Genomic DNA, 19,128 nt, shown 5'->3' with positions numbered 1-19,128 from the left:
CACTACAAAACATATTTATAAGAATTAGGCCTCATCTTCCATGAGAACTACTACAGTCATAGAGGTATCACAAACCAGTGAGAAGGAGACAGATTATTTAATAAAACTGTTTTGGTAATCAGTTTGCTATTTAGAAAATAATGAATTTATATACTCAACTCATATATTATTCCAAAATAAGATATGAGATGCAAACATTCAAACATGAATTCAGGGAGAAATAAAAATAATAATTCATTAAATCACAAGATAATGAGATGGTTATCATTTTAAGTATATTACAGTAAAAATGGATTTTTGGTACATCAGGTTAGAACCTTGTTCAAAAAGAATACAAAGTTAAATAATACAATTAAGAAGGTCACATTAGATGAAATATCAATATTATTAATAGTAACAATATTAATAAATGAAGACTTCAGAAATCAATCAAAAAATCCTATAATTCCAATAGATAAGTGGCCAAGGAATATGATCTGATGTTTAAAGAAAGAGAACATATAAATCGTTAATAAGCACATGGGGAAAATGAAATATAAATTTTTATTCTATTAAAATTAAGCATATGAAATCGTACATAATAATAAATGTGTGGTCAAATATAGTATGATAAAATTATTTCAGAAATAATTTGAGACAATTATGATTTTTCTTTTGACACAGGGTCTGACTCTGTTGCCCAGGCTAGAGTGCAATGGCACAATCACAACTCATTGCATCCTCAACCTCCCAGGCTCATGAGTTCACCCATCTCAGCCTCCTAAGTAGTTGAGACCACAAGTGTGTGCCACTACGCCCAGCTAATTTCTAGAAAGTTTTCTGTAGCAACAGAGAATCCCTATGTTGCCCAGGCTGGTCTTCCAACTTCTGGGCTTAAGTGATCCTCCTGCCTCAGCCTTCCAAAGTGCTGGGATTACAGGCAAGAGCAACTGTGCCCAGCTGAAAATTTAAAGTTAATTATGCAATTTGATCTGGTAATTCCATATCTGGAAATCTATTATAAGAAATTAATTATAAACTCTGAAACATGAACAAAAAGATAAAATAAGCACAAATACTGATGACAGAATAATTCCGAACAATCAGTAGGATTGTGTCCTGTGATGATTAATGTTATGTGTCAACTTGATTGGGTCAAGGGGTGCACAGATGTTTGGTTAAACAAATACCTGTTTTTGGATGAGGTGAGCATTTGAATCAATAGACTGGGGAAAGATCTCCCTTCCCAGCGTGGGTGGGAAGCATTCAATCTGTTGAAGGCTTGAATAGAAGAAAAAAGGCAGAGAAATGGAGAATTCACTCTCTCTCCCTGACTGGATGGGCTAGAACATCCATATTCTCCTGCCTTTGAGCTGAAACTTATACCTTCTTCTCCCCAGTTCTCAGACATTATACCATCAGCCTCCTGGTTCTCAGGCCTTTGGACTCAGATTAGAACTAACTCACTGGCTTTCCTCAGTCACCAGCTTGCAGAGGGCAGATCATGGGACTTCTCAGTCTCCAAAATCAAGTAAGCAAATTCCTCATGATTAATCTCTTTATAAATCTGTTTCTATATCTGTATCTCTCTATATATCTATATTGGTTCTCTTTCTCTGGAGAACCCTGACTGATACAGAATCTCTGTTTATGATAGAATCATGGCTAAGTAATTATAGTATATACATTCAGTGAGCTTTTATAATGCCATTAAATATTATATAAGAGACGCTAGCTCTTGGAAAAAAATATATATATATCATTTTCATAAATGAAAAGGAAGGGTTTGGAGTTGCATAATCACTATAAAAAGCAAATATATAAATACAACAAATAAAGAAGTGAGTTAAAACACACTTGGATTACTATAAAGAGGCAAAGATGTTCGTGATATTTTTAAACAAGATATATTTTTGGATTTCCCAAAATAAATTTATATTAATTTTAAAATGAAAATAATCACCTTAATAGGGGGTCTACCAGCCAAAAATATTAAGTAAACCTGATAAAATGTGTACCTTGTTATGCCTTGAGAACACTAGAATACACAGGAAGACACACATAAGTACAAATGCATGCCATCTACTACCCAAATACACACACTGAAAAATAGAAAGCACTGGCCCACTTGACTGCTAATGCTTCCACAGGTTCTGGAGTACTTAAACTTCATTTAAATACAGCCACTTAAGCAGAATGGGGGAATATTTAACACTATAATGCCAATAAACCACTTCTCTTGGCATAAAGTGGCTCCTAGGCAAGAAATACCCAAAAAGGGACTGGGATGGCTTGTTATATGCGTTTCTTACTAGAATATAAATCAATTTACTCCTGTTAGTGAACAGTGGTAATATCTTCAGTCCTGTTGGTGAACAGTGGTAACATCTCATACTCACATGCACACATACTTTTTTCTATCAGAGAAGCATGGAATATTGATACAGGAGATAGAAATAAACTGTTTAGGCAGATAGTAAGGGCAAGAGTCCTTGGTGCAATTTCCCTTTTTAACAAAAAGCAGCCCCCAAATCATTTCTTTTCTAACAAAGAGCAGCCTGAAAAATTGAGCTGCAGACATAGATAAGCAAGCTGGAAGCTTGCATGGGTGAATGCCAGCAGCTGTGCCAATAGAAAAGAGCTACCTGGGGGCCAGGTAGGTTCAACATGGAGGCTCTGTCTTCCCTTTTCTTTGTCACCAGGTGTACAGTAAACAAACAGGCAACATGGCGCTGGCAAGGTAGAAAATCCTTCTGCATAATAAAAGATCAGGGTGGGGGTGGCCAGCTTTTTGCGCCCTATGCAAATGGCACACCTAGTCCTAATTAGTTTTTTGTGCCCTATGCAAATGGCATACCTGGTCCAACCAATCTTTTGTGCCCTATGTAAATCAGACACTGTCTCCTCAAGATCATCTATAAAACCTGCTGCATTTAACCCAGAAGAGAGCTCTTCTCTTTCTTTTGCCTATTAAACTTCTGCTCTGAACCTCACTCTTCGCGTGTCCATGTCCTAGTTTTCTGTGGCCATGAGACAACGAACCTCTGTATCACCCCAGACAAATGACGCTGCTTCAATATCATGAAGACCCATGTTAAAGAAAGTAAAAATTTGAAGATAAAAATAAAGTTGAAAAAAACTCTGGCCTGGAAAGATCAATACTAAATATTCAGTCATGAAATTTGTATAACAAAATTAATGTTCACCTTTCCAGGAAATGTCAATAATTTGTTTTTCTTGCATATTTATTACAAGGGCTCTCTGATGACTAGAATTGATTTCTTTTTCACAAACATTTAATATGGGAAGATTATTTTAAAATACTGATATGCAGTTAAGTTTATGATAATGAATGTAGGTAGGTTTGTATTAAGTTTTACGTAAAAATCATAATTAGATGCTGCAAAATATAAATGTGTTTGCCATTGCAGCTTTGCTACACTTTGGTAGCTACTTATGATTTTTCTTTAATGTTTAATGCCAGCCTCAGGGTTCTGCTGTGCCTGAATCCTGTTGTCCTCATTGACTCTGGGGAGTCCAGTTCCAAAGCAGTGTCCCCTCCATCGACCTGGCTTAGAAAGGACACAGTGTTGGTGCCATCCTTACTAGCTCATCCCATATTGATTTACTAAATGGAGAGTCCTCTGGGCTCTCATTGAGAAATAGGTCAGGTAGTGAATAAATTCATTCTAGCACGCCTACCTCTCTAAGCGTTTTTAATTCTTCCACACTATTCTGCCAAGGCATTTCAGCATCTCCATCCATTTATTAGAGGCCGGCATTTTTTTCCCCAAGCTTCAGGGAGCCATTTTAGTAGCAAATTAGAACAAGCTCCAGGTGTCCTTGTCAGTATGTTGCATACTGTACCATTAGATTGTTTCTTATATTTACAAACTCTCCCCTGTATAGCTTTATATTCTGCATGCCACTCAACACCTTCCCTCCATTCATCTAGTGCCCTCAGAACTCATTCCTGGGGCCCTGTCAGTACATATTTGCAAGAACTATAGTTTTTTTTTGAGGGGGTGAGGGATGGAAGAATCCCTTTCTTCCCAGAGGAGGTAATTTACTAAACTTTATACCAGCTATTAGTCTAGAAATGATGAGGGGAAGTGGAGGGAAATCTTGGAAAATTCCATTATCAACTTGGGAAGCATCCATCTCAGCAGAGGCCTCTGCAAGGTCTCCAGGCAAGAGAAGCAGGCCTCTTCTGCAGCCTTGGAGGATTCAAGGGAATGGGAGATTAAGTATTCTCAAGTGTGTCTGCTCAGATATTCCCCTCCCAGGTAGCCAGGGCACATTCTTTTTGCACCTAGGGCCTTTATTCGGCAGAGGAGACATAAGTACTAGGAATCATGCCTTCTCTGTAACTCACCTACTCTCACAATGAGGTGCTGGGTCTAGTTTTTGTCCTGATCTGCCCTCTAGTTGCAGGAGATGAAGGAATCTTTGAATACTGTCAAAGATCCCCTTTGGCCCCTCCCACCCCACCGGGAAAAGGTATCTGTTTTCGGATTTGAGCCTGTCAGCATTTTAATTTTGCTTATTAATAGAATTTTAAAACAACTAAAGAATTCCACAGTCTGTAATGACCGTTGCCACCATACCTCTTACATATCAGTGATATTGCATCCTCTTCCACAGATATTCCATTTCATTTCACCACTGGTGAAAAGGGCATTAATGGTTATGCTATAGAATGTCAAAGATTATCATTATCCCGACTACCACCAGCAATGCAGTCTTTTGCTATCTGGCCAGCCCCAAGACCCAACCCCAAAGTTCTCTGTGAGGATCTGTTTCCTAGAACAATTTCTAACTCCTTTAATTAGGTGACCCTAAGAGAATCAGACCCTGAGAAAAGGATGATACACCCTTTGTTTATTTGGGAGCTGCAGGAAAAACAAGCAGAGGACTGTGGAGATGATACAGGAAGGGAAAAGCAGGCCGTCAAGTTGTTCTGGAGCACAATCCCCAGGTCAGCTCTGAGAAAAGGTGAAAAGACATGCCTCAGGATTATTCTTGCCAAGATGAGCAACCTAGGGTATTAAACCCACTGGCAAAGGCTCTCAGAGACATGCTAGCCCCCAGACATTTCTGGTCAGCTGTGCATTGGCAAAGAAGGTTCTGGAAACAGAGGACAGCCTTCCAGTACAGATGGCAGTATGGGTGGGGAGTCAGACTGCCACTCAGAAGAGATAAAGGACCCAAAGGGAAATGGGCAGGGAACTGACTATGATAAATATAAGTTTAATGTATTTTTCATTTCTTATTGAAATAATGATGAGTTAAACATAGTCTTAAATTGCTGGGTAAAATATATATTTTTGTAGATAAATAAACCAGATAGTTCTGTTAAGTTACTTCAAATATCAGTAATAGAACATAGTAATCAAATCTTAAACATAGCAATCAGAAAGACAATTTTTTAAAAGTGGCAAAACACTCACAGAGCAGAATTGTTGCAAGAAATCATTTACTCAAAAATTATGTAGTAAATGCCTCTCCAAGGGTAAAGATATACAGGTGTGAGAGCACAATCTCTACTATCAGGTACATAATAGGTGACCAATTAGTGCAAATTCATTATTGCTGATTTAAGTAAAGTACTTAATAGTAAGCTATTTTAAAGAAATTTGTTCAGATTAGTGATTATTCTCATGGATTAGTACTTAACAATTTACAATTAAACCAGTAATAATACTTAAATGCAACAACTGGGCAAACTATTGCTTGGAAATTCACTGAGAATTGATCCACATTTTGAAACATCACATCACTGACAGCAGTGCTGCTAGTGGTATTTAAAATCATAAGGAACACTTGAATTTATTATTTCAATTATTTAATAAAGTTTTTACTGAGCACATACCATGTTTCAGGCATAGCTGCAGGTACAAAGGAAATAGCAGTGAACTAAGTAGAATAAACACATGCCTTTCTGAAGTTTACATAACCTTCACTTATAGCTACAACTTCATTGTAATTACACCCAGGGGTTTAAGTATCTGATTATTTCATTATGTCTTCTAGTGCTGTTACGTTGAGCAGTTTTTTAGAGAAATATTAACTTTATTAGATGTCTTTACCCCTCCTTTATACTACATTTAGGGCACTGTATTTTTTAATTATCTGTGTAGGTATTATGTGTATATTTAATTTCAGGATAGTAGAGGGAGCATTCCACATTATTTATTATCAGAGTAAGTATTACATCTGATGGAATTGATAACAACTTCATTAAAGTACACACATTCTTACTGTCAAGAAAGTGATAAGGTCCTTGGGATCTATTATATGGATGGCAGCCTGGAGATTCTGCAGTAAATATCCTGGTATCTTCAAAAAGATGTAATGCCAACTTAAAAATAAATATAAATTACTTCTAAAATCACTTTATCACCAAAGAGAAAAATATGGTATAAACATCTATGAAGTTTCTCAACTAGAAAATATTTGTTGTTGTTGTATTTCCGAAGTAATAATTCTCTATATCTCTATAGTGGGGAAAGTATCCAATGCTTCAGTTGCTAATTTGCCCACACCCCTTTCTTCAGTTATTGAGATAGTCTGACAATTCTTACTGTCTTTTAATGACCCAATTCCCTTACATAGGCCAGGATCTCCACATTCATTTCTCAGTTGGAGGTCTTCATTTGCATATTCAGCAGATATTTCAAATCCCAAATGTAACTCATTTTCAATTCCTTTACCCAAATTTACTCTCTATCTTTTCTCTCTCTGAAAATGGCATGAGGACATCCACCCAGTTGAATAGTTAAAGACTGAAGAATCACCCTGAATGCCTCCTTCTCACTTGTATCCAATCCATCTATCTCCTGATCTGCTGTGAAATTCTCATCACCCTATTCCAATTGATACTACTCCATTTTAGAGAATCATCATTCCTAGCCTAGATGGCCAAAAAAGCTTCATAAGTTGTCTCCTTGCTTTGATACCATCTGATCTTGCCTATTTCTCATCCACTTTCCTCTTTGTAGCATCCAAAGTAATCCTTCTAGAAAGGAAATCTGATTATGTCATGTACATGTTAACAATCTTTTCAGTGGCATCACATTACCTCTGGATTAAAGTTCAAACTCTGAAACAGGATCAGATTTAATTCTCCAGGTTCTATTTTCCTTATTTTTAGTTCTTTACTCATAAACTCCTTCTCATCATTCAGGCTTCCTTGGAGGTGTCACTTCCATCATGGAATCTTCGATCACCTACCCAGGTCTAGGATTGATAGGTTTCCTACATGCTCTCAAAAAATACTGTCTTGACAGGGCTTATCACAATATGTAGCAAGTAACACTTGGTCTCTCACTTGTCTTATGGGCATAGAGGTGTTCAATATGTTAGTTAAATTAATATGTAAAAGAGCTATTATTAAATAGTAAGGTAAGGTATATTCAGTTATAATATTTTTGAAATATATAAACAGGTGTTTTTAGTTATAAGACTACTTTTAGAGCAGTTTTGTCCTATAGAAAAATTGAGCAGAAAGTACAGAAAGTTCTCATATGTACTTGCCTACCCCAGTTTCCTCTATTATTAATATCTTGCATTTGTATAATACATTTATTACAATTGATGAACCAATACTGATACATTGTTAGCTAAAGTTCATTGGTTACATTATAATATATTCAGTTTTCTATTTTTTCTTTGTTTCTGGTACTTCAGAATAAATCAGAAAATTACATTGTGTATTTTATAAACATAAATGAAATTTCTGAATATTTGAGCCAAAAATGGGCAAACACTGGTGATATTTGTCTAATATACTTAATTCAGTAAACAAATATTTGTAAGTACCACAAATATGTGAAGGACAGCACTAGATTCTGAGGGCTCAAAGCTGAATAAGACAAAGTCCCTGCCCTTACTGAGCTCCAAGAAGAAGAGAAGATGAATGAGTAACCTAATAATGTAGGGCAAGATGATAGGTCCTGTGATGGGGTATCTACAGAGTGCCACATCAGTGAAGGAGAGGGTTTTTAAAATCAGATTGCGTGGAGAATGTGACTAGGAAAAGTTTTCCAGGGGACATAATTATTTGAACTGAATGTTGAAATTTGAATAGAATTTAGCAGGTAAAAGAGAAGCACAAGCATTTCAGTTTGAAAAACAGCATTTTGCATAACAGCAGTGTGAATGTCAGAATCCTGAAACAACAGAACATAGCTAAGGAGAAGGAGAACAGAAGTTACAACGCAAGAGAAAGAGACATCACTCAGTTAATGAAGGGCCTTCATGTCTAAGCTAAGATTTTGACTTTTATCTTCAAAAATAGAAAGAACATTAAGTGGGAAAATGAGATTATTGGTTTTATTTTATTAAAAAGATCATTCTCTATTGCTAGAGGAAAATAAATTTAAAAATGAGTTCATGAATGTTCATACATTTATGCTCAAAATTTTAAGATAAATCACTGGTAGAATAAACATAGGTATATTATTCTCAAATCACTAGAAAACAAAAATAAAAGAAACTTTGAATAGTATAGCAAAATCAGTGAACTGACTGGGGAATAGCATGAAAACTTAAGAGCATAAAATATAAAGTAGATAACAGAAGCAAGCCCAACTGAAAAAAAAAAAAAGTGTTAAACCCTACTACTTGAAAACTCGGGAATTAGATTGCAAAACAAAAAACAACGACAATACATGAAGACTGATAGCTAAATAATATAAACAAAATGAAAAATAATGTGACATAAAGAAAATTACAAATAAAAGCATTAGTGGCAATATCATATTGCACAAATATCATTTATAATCATCATAGCAATTCTTTGTTTAGCATGTTGTCAGGTATTATATGAGGATAAAAGGTGTACTGTAACATGAAGATTTAGCTATCAAAAGTCATCTATGAGACAAATAATATATCTCTGAACTATATTAAATGTTCAAAATAAAAAATAAATGGGAAAATAATTATTTTTCAAACTTTCTGAAGATAAAATAATCAGAAATCAAATGAAGAAATTAAGAAATTGAATAATATAATTAATGTTTTAGTTCCTAGGCAGAAAATATATATTTTTTAAAAATATTTTCAAATACTCATGAGGTATTTTTAAATATTGATTATATCCTGGGTCTTAAAAAATCTCAAAAGGAAAAGAATAAATCATAACAATTCTACTTCTCTTATTTCAGTGAAATAAAAACATTAATAACAAAAGCATTACTTAAGGAACATATTAAATCACATAGGAACCAAAAATAATAACCTAAAGAACTCTTGAGTCAAAGAGGATATCAACTTCTCAAGACAGAATATATCAAAAAGTAGGAAACACAGACAAATATGATATGCACTCTGAAAATTTATGCCTGCAAAATAGGGAAAATAAAAATAAATGAGCTAAATATGCCACTCATAGAAATGTGGTAGGCAGAATTCTATGAGACTCCCAAGATTTCTGTCTGTTGATAAACACACACCTTTTCCCATTATTCAATCAAATACCAATTTAGATGCTGTTGTGAAGGATTTTGCTAGTGTAAATTAGGGTCTAAAACCAGCTGACCTTAAGATAGGAAAATTGTGCCTGGCTCAACCATGTCATCTCTTTAAATCTGGGTCCAGAGGTAAGAGACAAGAAGTCAGAGATTCAAAGCATAGGAAGGATTGAACATATTGTTATAGGCTTGAAGATTGAATACAGTGTTGCAGGCTTGAAGACGGAGAGGTCACATAGCAAGGAATGTGGGGGGACTCTAGAAGCTGAGAGAAGCTACTGGGTTGACAGTCAAAAAGAACACCAGGACCTCATTCCTACAAGAGGAAGGAAATGAATTTTGCAAACAAGAATGATCCTGGAGGCTGATTTTTCCTCAGAACTTCCAAAGAAGACTCAGCATAACCAACATCTTGAGTTTAGCCCTACGATACACTGAGAGGAGAAACCAGTGATGTCATGCAAACTTCTGACTTGCAGTGAGCTAATAAATGGGTGTTGTTTTAAGCTGCAAAATCTCCTATAGTTTGTTCGCAGCAATAAATATTAACAGGGAGATAAGAAAGTACACTGAATTAACTCCTATTGATTTAGGATGTTTGCTCTTTTAGCTCAGCTCGGTTTGGGTTATTGTCTCATGACCAGGAAAAATTAGGCACGCAAACCTCAAAGAGTGAGTGGAGTAAAATTTAAGGGAAAGAAAAGCTCTCAGCAAAAACAGGTGACACGGGAGGGATGGGGTGGTTCTCCTGCCTGAAGACAGGAAGGTTTTCTAATGTGGTGGAGCCTGGGGCTTTTTATGAGCTCAGAATAGGGAGTGTGTGCTGATTTGTTTGTGAGTATGCAAAAAAGGTCAAAGTGAAGAACACCATTCAAAGATGGGCACTACAGTGTAGAAAAACAATTAAGAAAGGGTAGGTATATGTAAAATACGTGAAGGATGGGGATCAAGGTCAGAGGATAGTGCATGAAACAGGAAGGCAGGTTCTTAATGGGGTCCAAGGATTTACCAGGAACAGTTTCCAACTTGAAGATTGGGTTTCATTGGGACCTGCCCCTATCTGCCTGGGCATCTGTCTGCCTCCTGCCTCGATCACTATGAAATCAGTAGAAAGGAAGTTGTAAAGATAATAACATAAGTAAGGGAAGTTAGAAATGAAAATACATCTAATGCTAGTTATTTAAGAACTATAATGAAATAGATAAATCTCTAAAAGATACTCATGGGAAAATGCGTGAGAATAGTAATTCACAATATTAGTGTATGAAAGGTGATACAATCACTGTCATAGAAATGTTTTTTCAGATTAATTACATACATGAAATTGTGCTTAAGACATTTAAACACTAAGTGAAATAGTAAACTTTTTGTCATAAAGTTAGGTTATTATACAGAATAAAGAAATTGTTCAAATAGTTTCATGACCCAGATGGTTTCATAGTTGAGTTTCTACAAACTTAAAAAAATTATTTTATGATATATTGATGAACTATAGTTGTATATATTTATGAAGTAAAAAGTGGCATTATAATTTTTGAATGTAATATGAAAAGTTTAAATTAAGCTAATAAACATATCCATCACCTCAAATACTTAATATTCTTTTGTGATGAGAACATTAGAAATTTACTTGTTATGATATCGCAATATATAAATTAATTATTAGCTATATTCATCATGTTGGCAATTAGTCAAAAAAAAATCAAACTTATTCTTCCTTACTGAGGCTTCACTATCATTTCCCCAATACCCCACCCCCAGCCTCTGGTTACTATGATTCTACTCGCTGCTTCCATGAGTTCAGTTGTTTTAGATTCCACATATAAGTAAGAACATATGGTATTTGTCTTTTTATGTTTGGGTTATTGTACTTAGCATAATGTTCTTCAATTCCATTCATGTTGTCACAAATGATTGACTTTCTCCCTTTTTAAGGGTTGAATTGTATTCCATTGTGAATATATTATCACATTTTCTTTATTTATTCATCCTTTGATGGACACATTAATGGTTGATTTCATAATTTGACTATTGTGAACAGTGCTGCAAACTTTTAAGAAGACACAATTTCTTTGCTTTTCAATCCCTTCCAAGACACGGAGAAAAGAACAGAAACTTTCTAATTAATTTTTTAAGCTAGGATGATGCTGTTAGCAAGCTTGTAATAAATATTAAATAAACAGAACAAAAAAAGATACAGCAATCTACAGACAAATTTAGGTTATAGATAGAGAGATACAAAGTGAAAGATATTAGTAAAACAAATTCATCAGAGCTTTAAATTCAGAAAGTACCATTATTAAGTGATAGTCTCTGAGAAGATTCAAATATTTTTCATTATTCAAAAATAGATTTCCATAATCAATCATATTACACGGGCAAAGGGGAAAATTTTGATGAACTTTTTGACAGATGCCAAGAAATCTTTAATAAATTGAATTCAATTTCTGGTATCAGACACATTTCCTCACTAAATACCATCATGATATGTTTAGTTCAACTAGGCAACAGGAAATATTTAAGCCAACATTATGCATCAGCAAAATCTTAAAAGGTGTGTCCACTGTAAAAGTAATAAGAATGCAAAATGAGGTTGGGGAGTAATGGAGTTAAAAGGTCTATGGTTCAAGTAGTATAATGAAAGTGATAAATAATAGCTTGTTTTAAATTGTAATAAGTGTAGAATGAGTTATATACTCTCTAGGGTAATCACTACAAAGTAGTTGTAGTTAATGAGTTAATATAAGAAAAACGTTCTCACAATATTTGACAAAATCAAAAGTCATCAAGAAAGCAGTTAAAAAGGGACTTTGCAGGATAGCAGACATAATCACAGCTCTATCCATTATTATTTTAAATGAAAATAGATCAAATTTATTAAGGAAAAAACAATTATGTTTAAGATATAAAACAACAACTATATATTGTTTATAAGAATACACTTTAAATATAAGAATGCAGAATGGTTGAAAGTGAAATAATGGAAGAAAGCATGATAATCACTAACCAACAGAGAGCTAGTTCTGCTGTGCTAATTAATGTAAGTCAAAGTAGATTTCAAAGTAAGACAATGACTAGAGATAAGAGGGACATTTTAAAATATAGAGTCTATCCAATAGGAAGATAGCACAATACCAAATGGGTATTCATCCACTACCATAGCTACATACTACAGAACCTAAAAAAGAAAAGAATAAATCTGCAATTTTTTTTTTTTTGAGACGGAGTCTCACTTTGTCGCCCAGGCTGGAGTGCAGCAGTGTGATCTCAGCTCACTGCAAGCTCCGCCTCCCAGGTTCATGCCATTCTCCTGCCTCAGTCTCCCAAGTAGCTGGGACTACAGGCGCCTGCCACCACGCCCGGCTAATTTTTTGTATTTTTAGTAGAGACGGGGTTTCACCGTGTTAGCCAGGATGGTCTCAATCTCCTGACCTCGTGATCCACCCGCCTCGGCCTCCCAAAGTGCTGGGATTACAGGCGTGAGCCACCGTGCCTGGTCTAAATCTGCAATTATTTAACACTCTTCTCTCTATAACTGATAGAACTGGCAAAACAAAAAATGAGATGGTACAAATAATTAAATTTTTAAACATGAACTAATCGATATATAGAAAACACAACACCTGAGGAAAGCAAGGTATATATTAAGTATACATGTATGAAATTTAACCATATGCTAGGCCAAAAAGGTAGCTTCAACAATATCTAAGGATTGAAGTTACTCAGTTATGCTATGAGAAGAAATTAATCTAGAAGTCAATAATAAAAATAAAATTAGAAACTTCCCAACTGCATAATATTAAATAATACATTTCTTAGTATTTCAAGGTTTAAGTAAAAAAAATCAAGCAAAGTAGAAAATATTTTGGTGTGATTTATAATGAAAATATAACAGTGTAGAATGTATGCAAGATATGGAACTTCTGCTCCTAGTCAAGCCTGAATTTACCTTTCCTTCTTAAACAACTAGGGAATAGGGGGAAAAATATGAAACAAATGTTTTCAGACATTTATTGCAGGAATTCAACAGATAGTGCAGGAATATGATCCATGCGAGAAGGGTATTAAACAAAGTGAGGCCTACAATTACAGGCACTAACTCTGTGGAAGCATTTTCCAACTGGCAGCACCAGATTTAAGGTCTTGCTGAATTGAGGAGACAGAGAAGAGAGTTCAAGAGGCCACAGCAGCAAGAATTTGTGGGGAAGGTCTAATTCTCTTATTACATTCTTGCTGTTTGTTATGGTTTGTGATAAAATAAGTACAGAAGTGAAGATCAAAATTTAGAAATTCATTAATCCAATTTAAATTAGATAAATGAGGAAGTAAGAAATATGTTCATTTGCCACATTTGAAAACTTTAAATATTGTTGTCCGTGGTATTCATTCAACATGTGCAAAAATGTATTTGGCACAGGAATTGTTTTACATATAACTGTTTGTTCAGTTACAATTGAGGAAAGAAAAAAAATATGGGCATAATAGTGATTCTCTACCTACATACACATTTTAAATGAACAATTTGCAGAGTTTCCATAGTTCCCTTTTTCCTATGAAATGTTGTTTTGGTTATATTTATTGAAATGTAATTTTATCCCTGATAAATCAAAAACTAAATAATTTAGACTTGTATTTTTGATGTCTTTTTTATTTTATTTTTGTAGTAATTCACTTTTTTTTTCTCTTTACAAAAATATTGGTCTCTGATGGACTGGGGAAACAAACAAACTAAACTCTGATTCTTCACCTGTTTGAAATGCCCTGTCCTGAAGAGGGAACATGTTTCTCTTGTCCAAACTTCTTTAGTATTATTTATATCAGAAAGTTAGTTCAATACTATACATATACTATGCTTAATACATATTTTTGGTTAAGGCATTAGGGAGAACTCAAGTTAATTAGATTAAATAATTGCAGAAACCAACGATGGTATCAATACAGCATCATTGAAACCAAAATAGTTTATGAAAATTTTACCTAAAGTACCTTTAAAAAATTGTCTTTTGCTAGACTGATGAAAATAATTGTTGCTGTTGAATTGTGGACAGAATACTATTATTTTAAAAATCATTTTTAGATTTAATTTTACAGATTTTTAAGCCCAATTATTCCCCATTTGTCAGTGGACATAAATGATTTGGACTGAGAAAAATTAACACATACATCCCTATAAGAATCCTGATAGCATGTTAAGTACCTGGCTCAGATGCCTTATATTGGAGGGCTATGCTACACTTCAGTTTGCCTTGCCCTTAGCTGTTTTAGTTTGGCCAGTAATTCTTTTTGTCCTATCTAGTCCTAGAGATGTCTCTGAAAATTAAAGTCCTGAGAAATACAGCAGACATATTTTCGCTTTAGTTCCTCAGGTGCATAGGGCATATTTTTGCCTGTTTGCATATTCATGTATTCAGATGAAGTCCTTGGTGCTTTTATCTCCACTGTATAACCTTGGCACATTAGGGTCAAAGGGCGCAAGTGTAGCAAGGAAATTTATGACACAGGTCTGGAGTTATTTAATAAATCAAGTTGTATTTCATCTGCATGTCCACAAACAATTACACACACACACACACACACACACACACACACACTCACACAACCAGTATGGAATTGGGTGTTACCTGACTTTAGCTGTTCCAAAAGGCATTATAATGTTTTATGTCTAAATTCCAAAAGGGTACTCTTGGAATTCTTCTACTTGTAAGGCTGTTTATAAATACTTACATGAATGCATGGTTAATATATGTTCTAAAGACCCTCGTGAGACTAAAATTTACCTGTTTTTCTGTTCTCCTTGGTCAGAATCAGGCAGTCTGACAGCCTGACAAATAATATCAGACAACATATATAAAGGTCTTAGACACTGCCTGCCCAAGAAATGTAAACTGTTAATGGGATAGGAGAGGAATGATCAATCTGCTTAAGTGATGTATGTCATGGGTGGTGGGCAGTTGGGGGGGGCTTCATGGAATCAGAGGCCCTTGATTCATTTCTCTTTTTCATTCAAGAATTATATACTGAGTGTGGAATCTGGGCCATATGTTCTTCTAAGCACTGGGGATAAAACAGAGAATAGAGTAAATATTGTTACTCTTTGAGCATATATTTTAGTCCAGGAGATGAACAATAAAAATTAAAACACACACACACACACACACACACACCCTAAATAATATAATTTCAATAAGTAGTAAGGGCTATAAAGAAAATAAAGTAGGCTAATGTGATAGACAGTGACCAGGTTGTCTACTATGGTATTTTCCACAGGATCTCAAGGAAAGCCTCTCTGAGGAGAAGCTATCAAGCAGAAATCTAAATGATGTGACTGAAGCTTCTCAAGTTCTAGTGGGAGATTTTTCCAGAAAGAGGGATGGAATTTGGCAGGTGTGGGAACAGCAGGAAGGTAGTTTGGATGGACAGGGAGGAACCAGATTCCAGGGTACTGGGCACTGGTAAAGGCTGGGATATCATTCTAAGTGTTGGAAGCTCCTGGAAGGTTTTAAACAGAACTTTTTTTCAAGTTATATCCAAGGGTCATTTGGTTCAATCTGCTCTATCTTCTAAATTTCTATTTCTATTTCCCATAATAACTGATTTACAAGATGACAACCATGAGGCATCACAGTGTTCTGAATCATTGGAAAAGGTTCCGTGATGTCCACTACCATGGTGCTTTCTAAGGCAAGAAAAATACTAAGACTTCTCCAAAATATAATCTGCAATACTGACTGAAATACACAGAGGACCTAGTTAACCATTGTATTTATTTTTTTAGACCAGGGTATTACCTAAGGATCCTAATTAAGCCAGAATGTATAAAATCCTTTTTGCAGAGTATCTGAGAGGTTGAATGCACTATCAACATGGTGACTCGTTCCTTACCTTTCATTTATGAACCGTGGCAAAGAAAAAATTCCCATGAGAAGCACTGCTTTGACAGTTTACTCTCCTTCCCTCAACTTAAAAGCCTAACATCAGATTCCACATTTTTCTCTGAATAGTGAACTGCAACATTTTGAAGGATGTCTGTGTCATCTACACCCTCCAAAATACCTTGACTTTTATTTTAAGCATTTAAGTGAGTCAGAAGGCACATCTGTTCATTAGGGTATCATCGTAGTGTTCAACAATATTAATTTATTCAACCAATATGTATTCAAAATCTGCCACTTGTTTGACCCTTCAGCAAACACTGGCAAAAGAAGCTAAATGGAAACCTATATATCCTCTTGTTTTTGTAGTGTTTACCTTCCAGCAAAATAAAAAAATATGTATAACAACAAATATCCATCAATGAATTATGCCTACGCAATTATTAAATTTCAATTCTGACAATGACCCAAAGGGGAGGTCCTCAATGGTACAAAACCCTGTTGCAGGAGGATGTGACTTAGCCAAGGAGTAATATAAGACTCCATAAGAAATGGTAGATGACATGTGGCTGAGAGATAAGCAGTGTGAACTACTAAGAAGGGAAGGGAAGGAAAAACATCTTGGTAGAGATAATTGCATGTGTAAGATCTTCATGGTGGGAGGAAGCATGGCTGATCTAGAGTGATGGCTCCAGGGAAGGAAATGATAAGGAAATAATAAGAGAAGAGCTGGAAAGGTAGACAGTGTTCACATCATTTATTGTCTTTTGGGTCATTTTATCTTTTTATCTTGAGGTTCTTCATGGCCATCAATTTAAGAGGAATGGAAAGCCATTGAAGGGTTTTAAGTAACAGTGGAAATAATATGAGCAGACCAACATTTCAAAGATCACTTCTGCTATAGCGTGGAGAATGAACCGTCATCCTCCTGCCATTTTCTGCATAGCCTTCCTAAATTTACACTTCTTTGGAGGCCTTACAGTTCTGAGAAGCACTGAGAATTTTCATTGACATCTCTTGTTCACTTTCAATTCACAGAGATATTTTGTGATTAGGGTTGACTTCAGAGTCAGAACTATTGCCACAAAGCAAAATGGAACTATTCATGCCAATTCTTCAGGATTGAAGGGATCCGAAATCTGTGCCAAGGACTCTTAGCATAGATCCACTTGACATGGAGATCCACTCTACTGAAATGGCAGTGGTATCATCAGAGGCACAGTAACATCCAGACGCAATCCTTACTGCCTGTGGTTCCTAGATACCTAGATGACAGTTTGAAGACTTCACTACGGTAACCTTCTCCACATTTTCAGTTGAGACATTACCTATGATTGCCATAAACACCCTTTTGTGTCTTAGCCCTTTCCCATTATGTATTCAAATGTCAATAATGTTTTACTTTCTCAACAAATACTTTTCATTCTATCAGGGAAGGGGAACCCATCAAGCTACCCACCAAGTAGAAAGAGCATTTAGGTTTATTTCATCATGTGTTTCTCACTCCTAATTGTGCCTTTTATCATGCGTTTCATCATACCTAGAACCCTGATATATTTAACATGTTGTTTGCTTCATACTTAACCTATGCTATATTATTGGTCTTAGACTATAAGCTCTTAGAAGGGAGGCAACATGGAAAGAGGAAATGCTATGTGTGTCACATGAAATTAAAAACTTAGAAAATGATTTTTAAGATGATAAACTAATATGGATAATGTTAACTACATCATTGTCTATGTATTTGTTAGGAGGATAAAATTATGTTACCATTTATTATATATCTTAACTTTACTATTTTCTTCTTGATTTATCAATATGTGTCTGACACATATTTATTTATCAACGCATGTTAATATATGTCTGCCCAGGCCTAGATAAAAGATAACATTGCTTTCTCTCAATGTATTCTCTCATTTGAGATAGAGAACCTTATAACTGGTATCAGTTAGTACAGTTTAAGTTATGTGGCATAACAAACAATGCCCATTTGGCTCTTGCTCATGGTCAGCACATGTGAATTAGAAATCTGGAGCTCAAACAACCAGGTTATTGAATGTTCTACATTTTTTGATAATTCCATTTTAACACCAGGCTTAGAGGTTTGCATGGCAGAAGAGAATTGGAGAATTAAGGTCAAGTAATTAAGTGCTTTATTGAAGGAGATATTTCCACTTACATTTCACTGGCCAGAACCAATCACTGGCCACACCTAACTTCAAGTAGAAAGGAAAGCATAATTATCTGTGTACTGATAAATGAAAATAAACAATTATTGGGCAACACTAATGGTATCAACCATCTGGTATATTCTGATGATATCATTTGCCAATATTTGGGATACAATAAATGCATTTTTAATTCTGTTTAAATTTTTTATAATTTTTTTCACAACAAAAATGTTCAGTTTTAAAATATATTAATTTCTTCTCTATATATAACCTCTATATTATATAATCTTTATGCTTTTGATGATTAACATTTTTAGTGCTTGTACTTCCATCAATTACTACAGGACAAAAGCTTTTAAATGTACTTACATTTTATAAGTAAGACTATTAATATTTTTATATTACAGATGAGAACATTTATTTTTAGAAAGATTAATTAATTTGAACAAGGGCTTACAGCCAGAAAGAGGCAGAGTCAGGATTCGAACCCAAGCCTATTAAATGTATAATTAGTATATAGTATAGGTTCCCTAGTTTAGATTTTAACCCATCTTCTGAGGTTCAGATCAATTGTTCCATCTTCTATAAGGCTCTTAAACCTTTAGCCCTCAACGATCAATCTTTTCCCTC

Source organism: Pan paniscus, chromosome 6 (assembly GCF_029289425.2).
Source record: "Pan paniscus chromosome 6, NHGRI_mPanPan1-v2.0_pri, whole genome shotgun sequence".
Taxonomy (NCBI): Eukaryota; Metazoa; Chordata; class Mammalia; order Primates; family Hominidae; genus Pan; species Pan paniscus.
Note: the sequence above shows the minus strand (reverse complement) of the source record.